Genomic DNA, 20,799 nt, shown 5'->3' on the forward strand with positions numbered 1-20,799 from the left:
GCATGGTCCGGGAGGATTCCCAAGTCAGTTCTCTCTGGCTCCAAAGCTTAGACTCTTTCTTTCACACCCGCACATTCCAGTCGTTTCACAGAAGGATGACTCAGAAATTCCCTCAGAAATTTAAAACACCGTCTTAGTCTGAAGTGTTTGGTTTGGGGCTGGAACACATACTAAAATTTTGACTAGATATTACAGCATCAAAAACTGCTCTGATGACCGGATGATTGAAATTATTAAATTTTGCACTTTAAAGAATGAACTAGTCTTTTTTCTTAAAATATTTCATATTTTATTTCTAAAGGAGGTAAAAGAGAAGCTTTCAGCCTGCTACTTTCAAGCATCTCATCTGCAGACAAAATCTTCATGCATAATATTTATTCCCAATAAATGAAAAACCAAAATGAAATGCACTTTTTCTTTTTTAATATTGGTTTTTGAAGTACTAGAGACACGTTGATATGCTATATGAGAATTTTGAGTAGCTACATGCAGCTTGCTGATTTGTTCAAGGTGATTGTGAGGCAAACAATTCTCATTGTCTTTTTTTAATTTCAATGTGAGTGTTCCTTATACTTCCTCTCTTCAACCAGTGATCCATTAGGAGTAAAAATTAAACAAAATACGACTAATCATAGGAACAGTTCCACCCACTGGGGGGCGTTCACACCCACCAGAGCATGGAGTGGTGTTTAGCTGAAGGACAGACCCCTACATATGCTCACTCCATATGCACCTGCAGCAACCCAGCTGTTCCTTTTAGAGGGAAGAGAATATTTAAATAAGCATTCTGTTCATTGACTGTTATGAGCTAGGAGACAGGGACTTTAAATGTCTTTAATGAGAAGGCCCAACCCTATTGCTCAGGCCCAGGCCCAGCTGGCGGTGAGAGAGGCTTAGAGGATGAAAAATATAAAGAGGCACCACTCTCAGGGCTGACCCCACACAGGAGCAATTCTGAGAGTGGGTGCTGCCTTAAGATATAGGAGTTAAAAACAAATTATTTAGGCAGATAGTGAGGGTAAGGAAGTCCTCACTAAGGTTTTCCTTTTAATGAAAAGCAGCCCCAAAATCATTTTCTTTTCTAACAAAGAGCAGCCTGTAAAATCGAGCTGCAGACATAGAAAGGGAAGCTGGAAGTTTGCACGGGTGAATGCCGGCAGTTATGCCAATAGGAATAGGCTACCTGGGACTAGGCATGATCAAAATTTGGCTCCATCTTCCTGTCTCTTTGCCAGCCACATGTACAATAAGGAGCAGGCAAGATCCTGGCCAAGTGGAAAGCCCATTTGCATAATAAGATCAGGGTGGGGCTACCAGCCTTTCACTTCGTGCTATGTATATGTCACACCTTGTGGAACTAATCTGTGGGCCCTATGTAAATCAGACACCACCTGCTCAAGCCTGCCTATAAAATCTGCTGTGGTATGCCTCAGGCCAGTTTTTCCCTTTCAGATGCCCAGATGTCCGTCTCTCTCCTTTCTTCTGCCTATTAGACTTTCTGCTCCTTAACCCATCCATGTGTGTCCGTGTCCCTAATCTTCTTGGCGCCAAATGACGAACCCCAGGTATTTACCCCAGACAATGATGCTGCTTCACTTATGTTTTGTACCCTACTCACCTCCCCCAGGGCCTGGTCCCATCCCCCTACACCTCCCCACACCACCCCCCACCCCCAACACATACACAAACTGCAACTCAATCTTTCCATAAGTCAGTGGTTAGAAATAAAACAGCTGCTTGCTCCTAAAACCTCCCAAACCAGAGCTGCATTGAACTTGCTGGGCCTGTGATGGGGGTTTGTGCGCTGGGTGCTGGTGCTCTTGGCTTGTGTTGGCTCATGTTAGTCACCACCACCTGTGTCTCTCTGATGTTGGGTTTTACTGTATCCTTATGATACCTTGGGTGTTAACAAAAAAGTTTTCTTTTTTTTTTTTTTTCCAAGAAATTCTCTTTTATCTTGCAGAAAGAAAAGCACTTTAGGAGGAAAACTCAAAACAACAGACGTCACTGATGGTTGAGACTCCCCTATAACTGAAACCAGTTTTTAAATGATGGCTCTCTTAAGCCAGAAGGAATTCCCAGAGGCCCTCAGGTCCAGCCTCCAGCATCCAGCTAATTGCAGCTCAGCAGCTGCATCTCGGGCTGGGCAGCAGGGAGCTGCTGCTTCCTCCTTGCAGTATACTGGGAAGTCTGTGTCACTGCAGAATGCGGGAAATAATATTTACCTTATACATTTGGCAGGTTGTTAGGAAGACCTGAATAAAGTAATCTACATTGTACTACTTGAGCGCTATAAAATGAAAGAAGTTACTTAAAATCTCTAGGAGTAGGCGGGCGCAGTGGCTCATGCCTGTAATCCCAGCACTTTGGGAGGCCAACGCAGGTGGATCACTTGAGGTCAGGCATTCAAGAGCAGCCTGGTCAACATGGCAAAATCCCATTTCTATTTTAAGAAATTACAAAAAATTAGCTGTGCATGGTGGCATGTGCCTATAATTCCAGCTACTTGGGAGGGTGAAGTGGGAAGATCACTTGAGCCTGAGAGGTGGCAGTTGCAGTGAGCCAAGATAGCGCCACTGCACTCCAGCCTGGACAACAGAGTGAGACTCTGTCTCAAAAAATATATATAAAATAATAAAATAAAATATCTAGGAGTAGTTAAACTTTACATCTCTTCATTACTATTTCAGCATATAGTCAACTGTGTGGAGAAAGTTTCTCCCTACTTCTAATTAGCTTCCCGTGCTGCATATCTTATCTGTCCTCTGAAGGTAGATAAAACCATGTTTGAATCCAAACTCCACCATTCTTAGCTGTGTGACTTTAGGTGAGTCGTCTAACCTCCCCAAGCACCCCATTTCCTTATATGCAAAGTGAGAATGCAATGTCTCCTTCAAAGGGCTATTATGAGGGTTGAGTGCAACAATGCAGATTAAGTACAGGGAACACTGGCATTGTTCATAAACAGTCTCGCTGCCAAAACAAAACATCAGAGTTACTCAAGATCCATTTCATCCTCTTGTTCTTCTCCAGAGTTAACACTCCTGTTGCCTCTAGCTCTTCCCAATTCTCCAATCCCTGATTTTTAAACTAGTGATTCTTGAGTTCTTTAGGGTTCTCAACGTTATTAAGAATCAGATGAAAATTTCAGACCCTCTCCACCGAAAAGTTCAATGGCAAACTTTTGCATACAATTTCAGGAGGCTCAGGAACCTTTTGAAGCCCATCCATGTGCCCCTTCCCTGGTGAGGAGAATGGACCCCAGATAGGAAACTCAGTTTTGAGAATCCCCCTATGGCCCCCACCCCCTCAAAGGCAGCATCCCAGAAGCAGCCCTCTCTGCAGTTTCTGGTTCCTGCTGGCCTCCTACCCTAAGGATGCAAATTATCAGCAGGCCAAGGCATCTTGGAGGAGCCTGAGGTTTAGGAAGAAAGAATCAAGCTAAGAAGTGGACCTCAGCACAGCCTGAACCTGGCAGAACGAAGGCCCAATTACCAACTTCAGACTTTCAAAATGTCAGGTCCAGTTTATTGGAAATCTTTCTCAGCTAAGAGGCATTCACAGAACCAAGAGGAGAAGTTGAGACAGAGGCAGGAGCTACCATGGCTGGCAGATGGGAGGCATCCTGGAACTTACAATCGATGCAGGACAGGCAAGCCCCAAAGTAGGGCTTGGCCCGCCAGGGTTCTTGGCTTCACCCAGGAAAGAACTCAAGGGCAAGCCGCTGGCAGGGTAAAAGAAAACAGCTCTATTGAAGCGGCAATGTTGCAGCTCCAGTGGTGTTACTGCCCCGTGACTGCTCCAGCAGAGCAGGGCTACCCCACAGGCAGTGTGCTGAGGGTAGCAACTCAGGGCAGTTTTGCAGTCATATTTATACCCATTTTTAATGACATGTAGATAAGAGGGTGGTTTATGCATAAATTTCTAGAGAAAAGGTAGTAACTCCTGGGTCATCTGGTCATTGCCATGGAAAGGGGCAGTAATTCCCTGGTGTTGCCATGGCAATGGTAAACTGACACAGGATACTGGTGGGTGTGTCTTATGGAAAGCTGCTTCCACCCTGTCCTTGTTGTAGCTAGTCCTCAACTTGGTCCAGTGTCTGGTATTCGAGCCCTGCCTCCTGAGAAGTCCCTTGACAGTATCGCAAAGACCCCAAAGGACAGGTTTAGGAACTCTTTCAAAAACCTATTCTCCCCTGATGGAAAAAGACCTTTATGGTAAAATACACATCTCTTCTACAAACAAGCTGCTGAAAGCCGGCTATCACTATCTCCAGCCATGACCATAGAGAAACCATTCATTTGGGGGCACTCAATTAGACATATTTTGAGTTCAGACAGAGGTCCAGATGAAAGGTCCCCTAGAACAACCTAGGAGAGGTGATGGAAGTCAGACAGATGGCTGAGTTGGCATTCTACTTTTCTGGAGGTTACTTAACTTTTCTGAGCCCAAGTTTCCTCATCTAGGAAAGATGGGTAACTCCCATATCCTGCGGTTGAGTTGAGCATTAAATGAGGTGATATATGTAAAGAGCCTGGCATATAGTAAGCTCTCAGTAAATGACAGCTGCCATTATTATGGTTATTAGTGTTACTCATGGGCAAAGGGGATTGCAAAATATTCCCATTCACTAAACATGTGTTAAAAGCCTACCTTGTATAGCAGTAACAGGCAATATGCATACAGGATCAAAGGAAGAATGAACCACATTCAGATAATTACATTCTTTATTTACCACCAATTGTTGAGATGCTATTTGTTCTTGTAGGCCTCTGAGGACCTCCCTCTTGCAGAGAACATTTAATGTGGTTACCCCGTGGTTGAGAGATTACAGCTACTTTGGGGCCAGATGAGAAATTCTATAGTTAGACTTTCGTTCATTCAGACCAGCCTTTGCCCTTGTTAATCCTAATTAATAAGAGTTTGCTATAAAGAAGGAAAACCAAATTGACTGAACACCTGTGAGCTAGAAGCTTTCACAGATACTTATTTTTGTTTTGTTTTGTTTTGAGACTCTCACTCTGTCACCCAGGCTGGAGTGCAGTGGCATGATCTCGGCTCACTGCAACCTCTGGCTCCCGGTTCAAGCGATTCTCCTGCCTCAGCCTCCTGAGTAGCTGGGACTACAGGCACATGCCACCACACCCAGCTAATTTTTTGTATTTTTATTAGAGACAGCGTTTCACCATGTTAGCCAGGATGGTCTCGAGCTCCTAACCTCGTGATCCGCCCACCTTGACCTCCCAAAGTGCTGGGATTATAGGCATAAACCACTGCACCCAGCCTTCACATATATTTTATTTAAGCTTTGCAACTCTGCTAGGAAGGTATTATTACCCTCATTTATAAAATGAGAGATTTCAGCTTAAGAGAGAGCACTCTTTTTGTTTGAGACCACAAATAGAACCTCTGGGATTTAAACACAAATCACTAGGACACACCGTTCAGCAAACTGCCTTAGCCTGTTTTCCTCAGAAAGGCCACTTAAGCCTCCACAGCCCTGGTAACAGCTGGAGAGAGTTCAGGCCATTTCAGAGACACTGTGTGAGGAGGCTGAGGGGGACAAGAGAGCAGAAGACATTTCTCCACCTCAGTGGTCCTGTTAGAGAGAAGTTGTATTGGACACTTTTAAAATGGCAAAGAAGACTTTACTCAAGACTATTACAATAAGGGTCAAGACTATTGCAATAGGAGAGAGAGGCTGAATCAACTCCAAATACAATAGGGGCCGCTGAAGATTTCTAGCTAATAGGCAGGGTGAGGGAGAGGATGGAAAATCACTAAGAGAAACTCTGTCAGGTATCAAGGGTAGAGGGGAGGAGAAACTTGATTGGCCACAAGGATGCAGGGATTCTCAGTAAACTGGCTTAGCAGGATTCTTGCCAAAACTGGAAAGAAAAAAAAAGTTCCAATAATATCAGAAAATAAAAAAAAAATTAAAAATAAAATAAATAAATAAATAAAATAACTGGCCTCAACAGGCCAAAGATGGGGGCTAAGGATGAGGCCTAGATAAAAAGATGGCTCGGAGGAGCCTGACTAAAGTTTGGTCAAGGAGGGAGTTGTTGTCCTTCCAATGTGTTAGACTGCAAAAATGGCCACAGGTCTCCACTCCTCCCTGTACCCATGCCTTTTGTAATGTGACCCAAGCAATTCCCATCAAGAGCAGAAATCTCTCTGCACCCCTTGACTCTGGGCTGGTCTTACGGCTTGCTGTAACTGGTAGAAAATGGAGGGAGCAGCACAGTGTCAGTTCTGAGCCTAGATCTCAAGAAGGCCTGCTTTTGTCCACGCTTGTTCTCTCTTTCCCTCTCTCCCGCTCTCTCAGCAGCAACCAGAGGAACCGCCTAGCAGATCCCAGCCCAAAGTGCTAACCTACAGAATCATGAGCTAGATAAATAGCTATTGTTTTAAGCCACTAAATTTGGGGGCTGTTTGTATGAGGCAGTAGATAACTAATACATTCTAAAATGTGTCCACAGATTGAAATCATTTGAGAAGCCTTAAAACATACATTGATGGGTAGGTTTCCCCCACCCCCACCCTGCAGAGTTTCTCATTTACTCGGCCTTGTCTGCAACCTCCACATTGGGGGTAGGGGGGTCTTAAGGTCCCCTAGGTGATCTCAATGTGTAGCCAAGGTTAAACACCACTGCCTTAGCTCCCCTGGCCTGGGCCATCCTGAAGCAACCCAGTTGGACTCTCCAGCTGTGCAGAGGATTTGCAGGAGGTACACAGGTCAGTTACAACGTGAGCTATTATCAGATGCAAGGGCCCATGGATCAAAGTCAGTGTTTCTCAAATTTTAATGTGCATCCTGATCACCTGAGGCTCTTGTTAAATTAAGATTCTGATTCAGTCGATCTGGGGTAAGGCTTGAGATCTTGCATTTGTAACACACTCTCAGGGGATGCTGAGGCTGTGGACTCTACTTTGCTTGGTCTATGAGATCTTCTTTACACTCACTCCTTCCAAACACCCTTTGTAGGCTTGGCAGCTGCCTCTTAGCTGAACTTTCTCAGATGTACTGTTGTAGCCTAGAGGAGAATAATCTCCAAAAAGTTGCCTAGCCTTGGGGTGGGCTGCTCAGCAGCCTCTTGGAGGGGCACATACACAGGGCCTAGGGCTCTTCTTGGCTATTTTATACTCCCATGGAATTGATTCTAGAACAGGGGCTTCTGACAAATCTAAAGAAGAGTACTGTATTGGTTTGCAAGGGCTGCCATAATGAAATACCACAGACTGAGGGGCATAAACAACAGAGTTATTTTCTCACAGTTCAGAAGGCTAGAAGGGCAAGGTCAAAGTACCAGCAGGGTTGGTTTCTCCTGAGGCCTCCTCCTTGGGTTGCTGATGACTGAATTCTCATTGTGTCCTCCCATGGTCACACTTCTGTGTGTGTCTGTGTCCTAATCTCCTCTTCTTACAAGGACGCCAGTTATATTTGACTAGGGCCCACACTAGTGACCTCATTTGAACTTAATTACCTCTTTAAAGACCACATCTCCAACCAAATACAGTCATGTTCTGTGGCACTGAGGGTTAGGATTTCAACATATGGGCCGGGAATGGTGGCTTACGCCTGTAATCCCAGCACTTTGGGAGGCCGAGGTGGGCGGATCACCTGAGGTCAGCAGTTTGAGGATTTCAACATATGAACTTTGAGGAGATACAATTTAACCCATAACAGGTATGCACTTCCCATTCTTCCCGTGTGGAACTAGCAGCAGGACCAACCTTACCAGCTGCAGTCCTGCCTGGCAAAGCTATGGGTGGGAGGTAGCTTGCAGGGCTGTGAAGCACTTTCAAAGGCAGAAGGACCAGCACAATAAAGCTACATTTGAAAATGAAGAATAAGCTAGTGTGGCCAGAATGTATACAGAACACCTGAAGTAAAATAGGATTTTATCTCCAAAGCAACCATGCCATAGCCTGAATCCAGAGTGTTCTAGGCAGACCAAAAGCATGGAATAAAAATTGATTCGGACTGAGGAAATGGTAAAGAAATACTCACAAAACACCCAAGACCACACCACGGAGCCACAGAATCATTTGGAACAGGACTCCTGGGAACAAAATGCTGCCAAAACTTAAGGAGGAAAGTGGGGAAATTCTCTGAGTGCCAATGCAGCACCTTTGTCATCTTACCTTCTTACTGCTTTGTCATCTTACCTTCTTACTGACCTAGTTAACCTCCTTTCCTCACTTGAAACATGAAGTTAAATCCACTGCCTCAAAGGGTTACTATGAAGATTAAATCACAAAATGTATGTGACGGAACCAGGCTTACTGATGTGCAAATGTGTCAACATTCTCAGCCTCCATCCAACTTTCTCCACTTTCCTAACCCTCATCATACCCTGTCTGAAGAATTTTGCTCAGCTTTTCCTCACCCCTGGTCTTTCAGGGGAGTTCTCTCTCTGCCCCATTATCTGGCTTTTTGTGGTACAAATTGGGAAGGATGAAGGGAGAGAGAGAAGCAGGAGAGAGGGAGAAGGCAGAGAGACAAGGTTCTTGTCTTTTTTTTTTTTTTTTTTTTTTGAGATGGAGTTTTGCTCTTGTTGGCTAGGCTAGAGTGCAATGACACGGTCTCAGTTCACTGCAACCTCCGCCTCCTGGGTTCAAGTGATTCTCCTGCCTCAGCCTCCCAAGTAGCTGGGATTACAGGTGCCTGCCACTACGCCTGGCTAATTTTTGTATTTTTAGTAGAGACAGGGTTTCACCATGTTGTCCAGGCTAGTTTCGAACTCCTGACCTCAGATGATCCACCTGCCTCAGCATCCCCAAGTGCTGGGATTACAGGCATGAGCCACTGCACCTGGCCAAAATATTTTAAGACAAAAATCTGAAGCCACCAAGAGTGGGGTTCAAACCCACACAGACATATGTCCATTGGCTCTTAAGTCCAGTGCCTTTAACTACTTGGCCATCCTGGTACAGGTGGTTCTTGCCTATTGAGTCAGTCCCCGGGACAGCCCTTTGGTATGGACAGTCACATAATTGGCAAACAGAGGAGAAACTAAAGCTGATGCCAGAGGCTTTAAGTCTGTCCGCCTGGTAAAGATCTCAGGGACAGGAGATGCAAGGAAGAAAAGAAAACAGCAGCAAAAACACTAAAGCTAAATGCCAGGGAGCACTGTGGAGTAATTGCCAAGTAAGAGGTTCTGAAGTAGGCTGCAGAGTGTGGGAGACCAAAGAAGGAAAGGCAATGTTGAGAGATCTACTGCAAGGCTTGAATTCAATCATTTTAATGTTCTTTGAGAGATGGCAATAAAGATTGAAATTCCTGCTTAATTACTTTTGGTTGTTAGAATTTGTTTCTTAAAACACGACTCAATGCAAGAGGCTGGTATGCATGAGACCCTGGGTTTTGTTGGAGGGAGGTGTATTATCTCTATATCTAATCTCCCTTTGCAGAGTCTCTTCTTTTGCACTTAGTAGCTACTTAATAAATGATAGATTACCATTGTTATTATTATTATCATTAGCCACCAACCTCATGCTCTGGGGCTGAGATTCACATTCTTCTCAGACATAACTTGATGTTTTGGAAATCCTCCCTCCTGCCATCTCCTGAAAGACTCACCCTACAGACAGTTGGTTTTAGAATGACTGGAAGAAAAACTGGTTTGACTGCGTTAAAGCGAAACAGGCAGGAAGCCATTAGCATGGGGTTGTTTCTGTACCCAAAATCTTCTTACAAGCAGACTAAAACTTAACTTAGAGGCCTTCCTTATAACCGAGTAATTCTGAATTGCGCTTCAGCCAATCACAGATGGTCAACCAACTGACTGGTTATATAACTAGGGGATCTCCCATTCGACCATACCCAGGTAAGGCAAATGCTGCTATAACCAATCAAGTCATTTCTTTATTTCTGCATTCAGCTTATAAAATCTCGCTGCCGTGATGCTGGAGCAGAGTTCTCTGAACCTCATCCAGTTTTAAATGCTGCCTGACTCACGAATCCTGTAATGCTCAAATAAACTGTTAAATGTATCTTGTCTAAAGTTTTTATTTTAACAGCTGGTTACCACTTGTCTCAGCCTCCTGAAGAATCCCAACAACAGGCTCTATTCCAGAGACTTTCGAATCCAAGACAAAGATCTCTCTACTCTAACCCATAGACTCCTGGGCACAGTAGAGTCATTGGAGAATCCACAAATCCACTGGCTCTTTAAACCTTGCCTATGTGCTGAAAAAATATTTTAGCCAATGTACAAGCTATTTTTGAAATGTATGTACTGCTACTAGAGTCAGAGTACTTTCTGTCATTTTCTATCTTCTTAATATACACTTTTATACAATTGCATTGTGTTAAAAAGAGATCCAAAATATTCTTTATGTAAAAAGTGTTCTGATAAACAAACAAAAAATGCTAGTAATCTCTGATATAGAGAATCTAATCTCTGATATAGAGAATCTACAGAGATTCTCTAGGCTGTGGAACTCTCCAGCCCTCACGTGGTAAATAGCAATTGAGTTTGTACTTTGAGTTGTTTAATAACAGCACCTTGAGCCTAAGTGATACAGTATAATAATGATAGCCTGAGGGAAGAAGGCATCTCTGATTAATCACTACCTCACAACCAGCTCTGGGCACTCTCACAGAGCTGGCTTCATTCTGGATCCAGCTTTACCACTTATTTAGTGTAGCCTTAGACAATTGATGTCTCCACTGAGGAACTCAGTGTCCCCAGCTGATCAATGAGACGGTATGGTTACATGTTCTCAGAATTAAGCTATTAAGCATGGACAGGGCTTGGGAGGACAGTGGCATTTTTCCGGCCTCCAGCTTACAAAGAAAGCACTCTGAATGAAAGGTGTGGACAAATGCAAGACAGTGACCCAGCCCTGACCTGAGGCTATCCACTGAGGGGCCAGTAAGGGAGCAGACAGTGGAATAAGGAGGACTTCCTGGGAGAAATGTCTCAGATCTTAGAGCAATTGTTTACCTAGAAGCGTAAGAGAACAACACATGCTGTGCCAGACTCCCAGGCAGGCTTAGATTACATAGGATGCATACAAGGTTTTCAAGTTTCACCCCAAAAGCCACATTAGTAAAGACTCCTTTTGCTTTTTCCATTATGCAAATCATCTTAGCATCTATTGATTGCATCTGCATGTGAAGAGGGACACTGGGTTTGTAACTAATGTATTTGCATGTGCATTTTAATTAATCTGCTTGCAGGAGGGAGGTGATTAGAGGGGTAGATATGGAAATATTGCTCTCTGTGGCTAATAGAATTTGGCACCTCTGGAGTGCTGTCTGACGAGTGGAATTATTGCAGGCAGGTGGGAGCTGGAGCATGCCCTTCCTGACATGCCCATAGATAATTCACGCTGTGGCCACCATGCACTGTCTCGCCAGCCTGAGGAAGGCAGAGAAATGCAGAGAGCAGTAGAGTTCTTGGATAGACAGATTCTGGTGGTCTGCCCAGGTCTGCATGAAGAACAGCTACTTTATGTTTACATCATTATGTTCTTACATCCATGTGGCTTGGCAGAAGCCATCAGAAAGCTATCACATTATGTCTCTGTGTTGGCAATGCAACTCCTAGGCTTGCCTAGTCAGAAGAAAGCCTCGCAGCTGTTTAACTATCTTCTCTGCTCTTTGAAGCTAACATTAATATTATGCCTAATTTGCATCCAACATTTAAATGTACTCATTAAGCTCTAAAAGCCACAGCACCTCTTGACAGCCCATTCTCTGATGAAGACTGCAGTCTTGTCAGAGGAATATGGAATATTCCCGGAATTTCTAGAATATAACTTCCCAAAACACATTTTACCCAAATACAAGGTTTTCTTATAAAAAAGGACAAAGTGACTTCTCTCCTGACTGTCTTCAGGGAGATACTGGGGAAGGGCACAGTAGCAGGGGAACCCTAGGGGCTGCCTTAATTAACTGTTGTGGAAAAAGAGTCAGAGTTCTGAAATGCCTTTGTCTGTTTGTTTGTTGTTGTTGTTGTTGTTGTTGTTTTATCATTTACTCAAGATTCACATGCAGAAAGAAATGAGTAGGACTGATGGCCAGCTTGAAGCCAGGAACTAAGCTTCAGTTCTTACAGCATCAGTTGCATGAATTCCCTTTTGTCTATGGGAACAACTTAAGATTCCCCACATATGTACTTTTCCAGTCATTGCGTTGGGCCCAATAGGTGAGTCAGGCCTTGTGCTCCAAGTAAACAAGCTCCAAAAGATAGCTAATATACATTTGGTACACCTGGTATGATAGTAAACAAGGCAAAACATGTATTTGGAAAGAGATTCAAATCTACGTGTTTAAAACACAGGGAAGTCTTAGATACAATGTAAAGAATGCAACTGAAAGGAAATTCATAAATAGATGAGAGACAGAGAAGTTTGAAAAGAAAGAAGGTGCCAGTATTTGTTCAGAAGAACAAAGAGGGAGTTTGACATTGAGAGAACAAAATGTTACAGATATTTGTTACTTGAGTTATTGACTTTTAGAATATGTGGCACAAAATTCTGTTGGCTGAGGAGAAGGTTGGTTTCCCTCACCATTACCCAAAGTAGAGCTTCATTCCAGCTTGGAGTCATCAGCCTATGCATCAAGACATCCCCCAGAAACAGGTAGGGTGGTCCTGCCTGGAGAAACTCATGGTTCTCTCCTTGGACTTTGAATTCTAGATGGAAGTTTAGGGAGCCCTGCACAGAGAAGGCTGCTGAGAGATCAAGTCCTAGCTGGAGAATCCAGGGCTCTGTCCTTGGTTGTTATCTCTAGTCAACCCACACTGAATCCCATGGGCATCTCCTTCATCCTCCCAGCTTGAAATCCCATCTCTATCCTATGTCTCCAAATGTATCGCCCTAGCCCAGGTCATTCTCCTGAGCTCCAGACTCGAGGGCTTCAGTGCTTGTACTGAAGGAGGCTAAGGCAAAGTGGGGTGACTTCAGACAAGAGCATAGGTGCCAAAGTAGAAAATCCCAAGGCATGTTTGCAGGAGGGTGAGTGCCTAGTGTGGCTAAAATTGAGGCCACACACAGGAAAATGGTGGGAAACATGGGAACAACAGGGTCACAGCACACAAAGCCTTCTTTCAGGGGACCATTGGGAAACACAGCTGCATCTGGATGAGTGTTACAATCAGAGCTATATTTTACACCAATTAACCTGGTAGCAACCAGTAATATGGGTTCAAAGGAACTGAGGAAAGGGGCCAAGAGACTGGATCAGAGGCCAGAAGCAGGATGGTAGCAGAGGTGAGGAGAGAGGAGGTTGGATGTGAGAAACACTTTGTTCCGTTCCTCACAGACTCCCAGCTCCCCCTGCCTCAGGGCGTGAGCACCCAGTTTCCTCTGCTGGAGCCTCCCACCCAGGCTGCCTGCTGCCTCACACATTCCTGTCCTCATGGTCTCTGTCATGACCTCCAAAGGCTAGTCCAGGCCCCAGCTTCACACTCTCCTTCACCGCACTTCTCGCCACTGCGTTGGCCACTGATGTGTGAGACTGGGAGTGTGACTATCCCTCTGGCCACACTCTCTCTCCACTCCACTGCTCTGCTCCCAGAAGCTTCCAGCCACTCCCAGCATGGCCCAGCAAGGCAGGCAGAGCTCCCAGGCCATCTCCAACAGCTCCACTGCATTCTCTCCTTGCTATTTTCAAAGGCAAATGGTCCAGAGGTTCATTAGATGCCTCCACTCAGTTGGAGAGGTGGTGACCTGTTCAGGAATATGGGGCCATGGTGGCCAGATTAAAAACCGGGAGCTTGTGCGTGCCACCTGCCCTCACTGTCGTCTGTCTCCTCATTGTCTCTCAGAAAGCTCTTCACTTCCTGAGCCACGATCTGCCACAATCCTCAGCAGGCTTTCAGAAGTATTTATCATGCTTCCAAAGTGATTGACTTCTGATGAGAGGTTCGGGAGCTCAGGAAAATGCTCCTGGCTTACAGTGTATTGTGAGTAAAAGAAAAGAAATAACAGGTACTCTTCAAGTGTGGGAGCTGGAAAAGATTCTAATTAAATGTCAGGGCTGGAGTTTAACCCACTTGAATTTGGTGTTTCTATTCTGGAGTCGTTGAGTTTCTCATTCGTAAACCTGGGCTCTGAAGCACCCAACCACAGATATCAAAATCATCCTTGTCATGTCCAGAGGAGACAAAAAAAGAGATCAGAGGTGAAGGGCTCATTTGTTGAGGTGGGATTGAAAGGGGACATGTTTTGAATTCCATCTTGGAGGAAGATGGCTCTGAAGCAGAGGCCACCATGGCTGAGGCGGGGGCTGGAGACGGATCTGTCCCTGGCATCACATACTCAGGAGAGCTGGCCTCACCTGGCCTCAGCACCCACCAAGACCCAGCTCTTGTAGTGTCCCATTCCCATACCTGTCCCAGAGACAAAGCCTAATCGAGGGCCCCATGGAGAGAGCCGGTGCCATATCAGAGCTTTTCCAACATGCTCTGGCTGGAAAGGCTGGCAGATGGGGGGCTCTGAGCCTGCACCCATGTGGAGCCACAGGTCCTAGCCTCTCAGATGCCACAGTCACTGGTGCGGGACTCTGGGGTCCTGCTCTCCTGCTACTTGTCCCCAGGACCCCTCATTATCGCTACCATTATGAGGAAAGCAGGAGGGGGTCCCCTTACTGCCCCACCAAGCCAACCGTATTCTCTAGAAGAGCAGGGCTTGCGATCCTAATGATAATCTCCATCCACATGTGTTCCCTGCTGAACAGTTTTCAAAGTGCTGCTTTTCCAAGCATTAGAAGGAATAAGTTCCTCCTTATGCTCACTCCAGCCTTGTGAGTACATGACTCTATATTCCTGTAGTGCAGCTAAGGAAATGGAGTCCCAGAGGTGACCTGCCTTGCCTAAGTTCAAACCACAAAAACTGGCAGAGAAGGACTTCTCCTCCAGTGGTCTCTTTTCCACCATGCCTCCAGAGCTGTACGGCAGAGTGGGGGACCCGGATTCTCCCTGCAGGTGGAAAAACCAGCTGTGCACACTGGGCTTAATACCAAGAACTGCTCACCAGATCTGCAAATTCCTTTTCCTCCCCGGGAAGCCCAGACCGTGTGGGGGCTTAGAAACCAAGTTGAGAGATGTAAAGAAACCCAGGCAATGAGGTCTTAAAAAATAAACCCTTATTTTAAGTATCCATTTAAACAAATGGATGCTAAGTATCTTTCTATTTTTTTTTTTTTTTCCTCTTGCCATCCACAGGTGCAAGAGGAGGGGCGGGGATGAGGGGAGGAGGGAGGAGGACAAGAATGAATGAAAGGCAAACAAATTCCCCCACTCCAGGCAGCAGCATAAACCACTTATTATTAACAGAGGCCCCAAGAGAGTCTTGTTTTTAATATAATTTGGATTAAGCAGAGAAGGAACACGGGCTCCCACACACACCTTGGCATGATTAAATCAGCTACAAAGGCTGCTAGCCTCCCCTCCCCCAAGGGCTATCACTGGGGCTGGAAATAATTCCAGCTTCTAGACAAGGGATTTGGAGTCCAGGCCATCTCTGTGACCCAAGGAAGTCCAGCACATACACGCTTGGCCAGGGCCAGATAATGCCACCCTCCAAGCAGACCACCAATCACTTATCATGTCACTACCCAGGGATTCTACCTCAAAATCGGTTTTCTGTGTTCTCTGAAGACAATGAAGAGCACTTACCCAGAAATCAGTAAGCTTGCCATCAGGTCCTAGCTCTGTCACTCCACTAACAGTGTGAAATGACATTCCTTCTGTCTGAAAAGCTGGCCTGCAAGGGCACTAAAGCCTCACTCAATGCTGGCACTTCATGAGATAAGAAGTGTGCTTTTTCAAGTCCTGCTGTGCAATGTTATATTCCCACCCTCCCACCCCAAGGACCCACAGAGTGTCCACCACAGAAAGATATCTTTAAAATGTTTATTAAATGAATAAAGAAAGGAACTTCCCCTTTTATCCTGTAAGCTCAGCAGAAGATTTTTGTGTCTGAGCTCTATCACATTTCTTCTTCAGGGTTCTCTGTGGATATGGAAGATCCTAGCTATTGAACTATCCAGTCCCAGAGGAGGGACTGACATGCCAGGTTAGAAAAAGGGTAAATCTATAGCTTGCATTTATATATATTCAGGGGGTAGTGCTTAAAATACTTAAAAACTGGTATGGCACCGATAAATCAGGACAGATGCCTGTTTTGGCATCCAGTACTGCCTCACCAGGGATCTGTGAGTATATGGAACAACAGGCATGCATTTATACATGCTGGGTGCTTGGTCTTTGGGCTACTGTGAAGCATCTTAGAATACATTGCTGTCAAGCTGGCAAACCCCTAGAAAATAGGTTTGAATGTTGTCATTATCCGGAGATATCTCTGTGTCTCTCACTGTGCTTGACTGTATTACTGCTCAGCAAATGTTCATTCTTTTAAGCCCCCAACCCCCTGGGAAGAGGTGCCTCCCACACATCAGATATTGAGTTTGACCATGCCACTTGCTTTGGCCAATGGAATGTGAGTAGATACAGAATACAGACCCAAAGCTTCTAGAAGGGCTGTATGATTATGGTAGACCTCTTGACAGTCTGCTCTCTACCATAAAAAAATATATATATACTCCTTCAGCATAGTCCTGGAATGAGAACATACATAAAGCAGGCATGAACTTGACTCTCAGCCCAATACCAAGTATAGCCAGGCCCAGCAGAATGACAGCTGACCTGCAGAGCATAAGTAAAAACTATATGTTAATTGCTATGAACCATGAGGTTTAGAGATTGTTATCATAGCAAAAACCAACTCATATACTCACTTCCTTGATCCTTGGCAGGTCCATTCAAATGTGATCCAAATGTTATCATTCAGGTATCATGAAGTAAAGACATGGATGAGCTTTAGAGGCAGGTAGACCTGAGTGCTAATCCCAGCTCTGACATATACTAGATGTGTGATGTTAGGAAAGCTACTTTAGTCCTCGGAACCTCAATTTCTTCTTCTATAAAATGAGAGTGATGGAAAGCACCTCATAGGATTTTTATTAGCAGTATTACGAAAAATGTACACATGTGTATTTGGGGGACGTTTCCCTTATGTCTCTGAGCCTCAAGGTTGCCAATTGTTAAAAAAAAATAATAAAATGTAGCTATAAAGCTACACAGTCTCTAAGTTTCCCCCTTGCTCTAACAATTTCTGAGTCCAAGTGCATACACATTTGCTCATTCATTCATTCATTCACTTGCTCAACAGCTATACTTTGGGCAGCCTTTCTATGTAAGCACTGTGTTAATGCCATGGGAACACAACACTAAAGACCAACAGGTTCCCTGGCCTCATGGAACCCACCTGTACATCTCCTACCTCCAGCAAAACTCACTACCAAAGCTAAGAGCTTACACATTAGTGAAGGACGCAGGCATCCAGTATCTAATTGGCTTTCAATGTATGTATAGAGGGCTGCTGGAGCATGTAACAGGGAACCTGACTTGGTGTGGAGGCAGGGTAAGTGTCTCCAAAGAAGGAAATTAGAGACAAGCACTGAATGATGAAGAAATTAGCCAGGGCCAGGGCAGTTGAAGGAAGAGGGGTCCAGGCAGAAGGAATAGCATGTTCAAAATCCAGCCTGGTTGAAGAGTAAATAAAGGGAGTATTGTCTTGAGAGAGAAGAGGAGGAGACAGATCATATAGGTGCATTGCAAGCCATGTCAAAACTTTGGACTTTCATCCTAAAAAAAAAATCAGGGGCCTTGAGGATTTGAAGACAAAGAGAGATAAGATCAGGCTTGCCATTTGCAAAGATCACTCTGACACACCTAAAACAAAGTGATTCAAAAAGGGTGGAAGTGAAAGCATAGACCAGTTCCAGCTAAACCTGAGCTTTAACATATTTACCTCTGTTTCCTCCCAGATGTGACTAAAAAGGTGACAGTAAAAGGATGAAAAAAGGCATAAAACTACAACAAAGAGAATGGGAGATGAGATAAAAGTATGCAAGAGATGTAAACAAAATTTTCAAATTTGGGAGGAAAATGGAAAGAGCACAAATAAGTTTTGCAGACTAAAAAGAGCTGGGCCTAACTGCCTGCGTGAGTAGACTGGAGAAGGCGAGAAGCAAAATCTCAGAAGTCATCACTAAAGAACTTATCTGTGTAACCAAACACCACCTTTTCCCCAAAAACTATTGAAATAAAAAATAAATTTAAAAAAAAATTCAGAGATGATAATTCTCAAAATTTGATTCTCCACACACCCTTTCCACCCTTTCTCAGAAAGCCACGGGAAGATAGCTCTGCCAAAACAAGAGGAAACAAACAGAAAGCTCTGGGATCCAGAGGACACAGGAGTCAACAAATAAGAGAGCACAGGAGGTGCCTAGGGGAGTGAACAGAGCTCCCAGAGTGAGTCTGTACAACAGAATAGAAGGTGGCCCGTCTGGATTGGAGCAAAAGGCAGGGCCTCCAAAAGAATATCTTACTGGAGTTTTTTAATATCCCGAGAAAAGAATTATACTTTTGCCAGAGAGTTGGGGTAAATTAATGGTAAATACAGAGAAACTAGGCAAATGAAAACCAGAAAAAAAAGGAAAGAAAAGAAAAAACAAAGTTAGTAGTAACAAAATAGAAAAACAGAAAATTATACCTAAAAGGAATTCTAACTATGATTCAGCACATGGCTTAACTGTAAATAACATTCATATAATCATAATAATATAAACAATGAATAATTATTTAATCCAACAAACTGTGATGTAGCTATATTAGAAATGAGAGAGGAAATGGGAAGGAACAAAGTGAAAGAGCCAAGTCCACATTTTTTATTACGGAAACTCTATAAATAATATGCAACACTTTAAAACATTAAGAAAAAGCAATGCGAATGTGTTGTTTAGAAATTAAGAGAAAAATGCCAAAAAAGCTAAAGAAATTCAAAGTGGTTGCTTTGTCTGAAACTGAGGCTGGAAAGGACTGGGGAATTTTGCTTTTCAGTATTTTAAAATATAAATCTCTTAGGATGTTTGACATTTATGGCTGTACATTTATATTTATACACATGTGTTACTAATAAAAACAAAAACTAAGTGAAAGGGAAAAAAAACAACACAGTAAGTAGCTACACAGAGGAGCTTATGAATAGATACCTACAAGACAAATGGCTAAAACAGGGGAATGTTAAAGAAGGGGTATTTGCGGTTTGGAATGAGTTTTGCAGTGACGTTATTACACATACATGGATACAAAAATTGTGGTATCTCAACTTTTTGAAGGAAGTGAAGATGATGTGTTTTGGAAAATTGGGATAAATGACTCAGAATATTACCTCTAATGATGAGGAAGAAAAAACTAATGTTGAAAATGCATGAAAAGAGTTTAAACGAAAAGATTTCATGAAATCATGAGGGTGGGGGAAACTGCATTTCTAAGTTCACATGTGATTTTATATAATATATGACTTTAATAATGCATATGTAAGTGAACTAATTGATAAGCTAACTTTAAGTTGGAAAAATATGAGATTGAAATACACAGGAATATGAAGGAAAAGCAGGGTCAAAAACACACCATGCAAATGCATGTTTGAAGCTGAAATGCAGGGTAAAAAGTGTTAATCAAACCAAACAAAAAAGTGCCTTATGTAAAAGGTACAGTTCATGATGAAGGTCTAACATCCTTGAATATCTGTTCAATAATAATGTAACATCTCAATTCATAAAATAAAAACTAAAAATATTAATGAGAAATGGACACACATTTGTTGACTAATACCCACTATTGGCAAGGGTGTGGAACAACAGGCACTCACATTTTAGGGTTGACAGAGTAGGCATTCTATGAAGGGCAATTTAAAGTGTTTCTCTAATGTACCAGAATACAAATCTTTGGCCCAGAAAGTCTGTTCCTATAAATTTATCCTTCAGGATAGACTTGTACATTGTGAAAGGCCATTGCAGAAAACATTTATTACAGCATTGTTTATAATGAAAAAACGTTGAAAACAGTCTAAATCCTCTCTACTCAAAGGGTGGTCAAGAAACCAGAAGCACCAGCATCACATGAGAACTTGTCAAAAATGCAAACTCTTGGGTCCTACCCTACAGAATCAGCCTCTACATTTCTTTTTTTTTTTTTTTTTAAGTTCTGGGATACACGTGCAGAACGTGCAGGTTTGTTACACAGGTACATATGTGCCATGGTGGTTTGCTGTGCCTATCAACCAGTCATCTAGGTTTTAAGCCCCACATGAATTAGGTATTTGTCTTAATGCTCTCTCTTGCCTTGCCGCACACCCCCCGACAGGCCACAGTGTGTGATGTCCCCCTCCCTGTGTCCATTTGTTCTCCTATTCTTGCCCCAATTAAGTCAGTGTTTTTCCTCCTTCTCATTCCCTGGTGATCATGGTTGGCACTGACCATTTTCACCTCACTTAGCTCCTGGAGGAGGTAGTTAAAGAAAGGAGCTGGGAAAGAAGTTACTCCATAGTCCCTAGGTCCCACTAAAAAACAAATAAATAAATAAATAAATAAATAAATAAATAAATAAATATGCAGCCCAAAGCAGCCCTTACCTTGTCCATACTTCACAGCTTTGTCTGATCTGATGCCCACATAGGACATAGACATGGAATGATCTAATAGGTCAGAGTCCTCCCCAAACTCTCTCTCTCTCAAACATATATGCGCGCACACACACACACACACACACACACACACTTTGTGACATTTTCCATCCCTTCCCACCACCATTTATTCCCAGACTAATAGGTATCAGTGCCTCCCCACACCCAGACACAACTTATACACACAGGAGGCACAGCAGCCCTGCCAGATCCCCATAGAGGGCTGGATGTCAAAGTCAGCATTTG

The sequence above is a fragment of the Pan troglodytes genome, chromosome 9 (assembly GCF_028858775.2).
Source record: "Pan troglodytes isolate AG18354 chromosome 9, NHGRI_mPanTro3-v2.0_pri, whole genome shotgun sequence".
Taxonomy (NCBI): domain Eukaryota; kingdom Metazoa; phylum Chordata; class Mammalia; order Primates; family Hominidae; genus Pan; species Pan troglodytes.